This window comes from Gavialis gangeticus, unplaced genomic scaffold (assembly GCF_001723915.1).
Source record: "Gavialis gangeticus isolate Ggan-Ray unplaced genomic scaffold, GavGan_comp1, whole genome shotgun sequence".
NCBI classification, from domain to species: domain Eukaryota; kingdom Metazoa; phylum Chordata; order Crocodylia; family Gavialidae; genus Gavialis; species Gavialis gangeticus.
The window spans coordinates 88,429,971-88,433,225 of record NW_017729024.1 but is presented as its reverse complement, the minus strand read 5'-3'; the positions used below and the strand labels follow the sequence as shown (position 1 = coordinate 88,433,225).

At 60.8% G+C, this 3,255-nt stretch overlaps 1 protein-coding gene and 1 long non-coding RNA gene across 2 annotated transcripts in view; one reads left to right on the top strand and one right to left on the bottom strand.

Annotated features, from left to right (window-relative positions):
- Window positions 1–1,048, top strand: part of LOC109297537 — an 8,037-nt gene extending 6,989 nt beyond the window's left edge. The window contains exon 2 of the long non-coding RNA XR_002097344.1: window positions 256–1,048. This is a non-coding gene — a long non-coding RNA (uncharacterized LOC109297537). The remainder of the gene's footprint in view (window positions 1–255) is intronic.
- Window positions 1–3,255, bottom strand: part of PTCH1 (patched 1) — a 106,325-nt gene that overhangs the window by 102,237 nt on the left and 833 nt on the right. The gene's annotated exons all lie outside the window — the stretch shown is intronic.

Sequence of the window (3,255 nt, the reverse complement as noted above, 5' to 3'; positions counted from 1 at the left end):
GGGGGGGGGCCATGATCTCCCCTTTGCTTCCTGGTGCTCCTTGCACCACCCTGTCCTTGCGCGGGGGCCGAGGCGCCGGCCCGCGGGCATTGCCTCCTGCCTGGCAGCTTCGCCTCGCGAGGCCTTCCCGCCCTGCCCCGGCGCCTATAAATCCTGCCGGTTGGTGCCCCCAGTGCAATCGGGAGGCTCAGATTTAACAAGCTGTGTCTTAATCTCTCCCTCTCCCCCTGTGGTCTGTTTTTTTTCATACCCCAGAGATGAATTACTGCGGGGATCTAATTGGCCTTGTTTCTGCCGCGCTTTAAAAAAAAATGGAGGAGGAGGAGGACGAAGTGTCAGAGTAAAAGTCTGTCTCGACTTGGGTGGTCAGGAGCGGTGGCTGCCCCCAATTTGCCTCATTGCTGATGCATGCGAGTGCTGCATTCCCAGCGATAATGTTGTTCCTAATCAATCTGCCCTTATTTACATTTGTAAGCATTGTTGGCTTTAATATGCATGCCCTGCGCATGTCACCGCGGCTCCGCACCCGGGGCTCTCCCCCTCTCCTTTCTTTGCCCTAAACTTCAAGGATCCCACAGATCGGAGTGGTGATAACACGCCCGGCTCCTCGCCTGCAGGAGGCCTGCCTAGGTGGCACCTCCCGCCGGCACAGCTCTGCCTTCCCCCGGCCCGGCTCGCTCTCCCCGGGTGGGCAGGGCCCGCCCAGCTGGCCCCTCCGGGTGTCTGGCACCAAAGACCCGCCTTCTTATGTGCCCCCTGGGGCCTGGCATCCCGGAGGAGGAGGCTTGCAAGGGACCTCGAGAGGTCACATGTAGTCCAACCCCCTGCTCGGAGCAGGACCATCCCCAACTGGATCCTCCCCGGCCAAGGCTTTGTCCGCCCGGCACAGATGCCCCGTGGAGGAGTTCAGCCCCGAGGGGTAGGGGCTGGGAGGTTGCTGATGGCTTCACGGCGACTCTTGCAGCGTGTTAGGGGGCTCCCCCCGCCCCATCACTGCTCTGCCTGTAGCATCCGGTTACATGAATAAAGGAAGGACATTGAAAGAAAACACCTGCCCTCCAGATTGTTTGTTTGCCCGGCAGGAACAAAACCGGCCTGGAGGGCGCTCACTCGCCTGTCATTTTTGTGCCCGGGGATGGTTTTGCCCCCCACACCCGCCCCGATCTCCTTTTGGCATCCAGCTGCGCAGCCCAATAAGACCCGGGGGGGGGGGGTTCCTGCCTCGCTGTTGCAGCCCTTTGAATACGCTCGCCAAAGAAACCTTGTTCTTGCTTCCCCCCCCCACGCCCGGCCCTGCTCCCGGAGGAGCATCTTGCCCGTGTGTCCGGGCAGATGCTGCGGGGGGCTCAGGGCTGGGGAGAGGGAGCCCGGCTCGGCTCTTTCCCTCGCCCTCGCCCTCCCTCCTCGGGACTAGCAGGCGAGGGAGGCTGCTCGAGCCAACTTGTCAAAATAATGCGGCTAATTACCCCTGATCGCCTTTAATGGAGAGCTGCTCCGCGCGCCACAAAGAAGCAAATGAGCGATCTCCAGCATCAGCCCGGCAGCGCAGGGCTTTGCAGCCGCCCCCGGTCCGGGCAGCCCCCTCCGGCTCTGCAGCCGCCGGGGGATCCGAGCCGGAGCAGCTCTTGTCATCCTCTCGCACACCCCAGCGTCGCCTGCAAACCGGATCCTTTCCCTGGCAGCCTGCCCTCAGCCCCGCAGTGTGCACCGAGGGGGGACAGTCCCCCTGGAGAGTTTTTTAGCCCTTCTGGACCGCACCGGGGCTCTGTAACCATACACCTCGGCTCTCGCGTTTGGCAGGAGGCGCAGACCATTCATTTTCCTGATCTCTGCCATGGGGTCTGGCGGGGGGGGGGGGGCAAAAAAAAAAAAAAAAAAAAAAACCGCGCGACACCACCCCTTTGACCCCCCGCTGGGGCAAAAAATTTATTAGAGAAATAGGGGGGAGAAAAAAAAAAAAAAAAAAAAAAAAAAGCCGAGCGACACGATCCCTTTGACCCACTGCTGGAGCAACAAATTTATTAGAGATATAGGCGTGAGAAATGAAAAGGAAGTAAAACAATTCAGGCTCATTGTGTGTCTTGCTTTCATACTGCTAATCCGGTTTACACATCACGCCTACATGTCTCAATAGGGCTTTATAGACTGTGGCAAAGGCAGGAGAAAATAAAAGGTGTGTGTGTGTGGATGTGTGTGTGAAATAAGGCTGAAGGCAGGGAAGACCAAGACATTTTAATTCCGAGAGAGCTGCCTTGTCAAATTTCTATCTGCCGGCTCCTGAAAGCCAGCAGACCTTTCCAGGCCCCCCCTCTGCCCCCAGCCCTTCCCCACCAACACGAACTCCTGCTCAAATATATTGTCAGATTAGAATCCATCTTCACAATGACTCTAATAGCCCTGTCCAGAAATTAGATACACCTATCAAGCTGGTGCTGAAATGATGTGAAAGACCTCCGACCTGACACTGGGAAGCGCTAGGAGCTGGCAGATGCCCACCTTGGCCACCGACTCGCTTCCTGAAGTTGCCCACCACGCCTTTCCGAGGACGGGGCTGCCGCTGCTCCCCACCCCCTGGCCTGATCCTGTGCAGGCACAACATAGGTCTGACCGCTGCCCACTCCCGCAACCTCCAGTGTCTGCAGCGGGTGCTGGGAGCGAAGCACGAATAAGGCTGCCCAGAAAGCCCAGCTCCTCTCCTTTCGCTGCGAGCGGGCACCAGCTGGCCCAAAGAGACCGTGCTGCGCGGGCGAGGTCCGGGGCTCCCAGCTCCCGCGCCAGCCGGGAGATGGGGGAGCTCAGCACACGGGCCACAGAGGAGGAGAAGGGGGGGAAGCTCTTTCTTCCTGCGTGTGCCCATTTCACAGGAGGCTGCACAAAGCTTCCCCAGGCGCCAGGACTCCCTCTCTGCCCGCGATCGAGCCAGCCCCGAGGACTTTTTGGCCTCCCCTGGTGGCAGATGCCAAGACACCAGGTGACCCGGGTCACATCCGCCCCGAGACGCCCCGGGCCCGCCGCCCGGGTGCTCTCCAGCCGGAGCAAGGCACAGCGGCGTGGCCCAGGCCCCGCCAGCGGCGCCCCGAGCCCACCCGCGCGGAGAAGCTCCCTCTGGCTCCCCCCTCGTCCGGAACCAGCAGCCCGGCGGGGGCTGATGAACGGAAGCCGGGGCGGCGACCCTCCCAAGCGTGAAAATGGGATCCCCCACCCAGCACACACCCACCCACCTCCCCGGGCCACATCCCGCCACCCCTGCGAGCC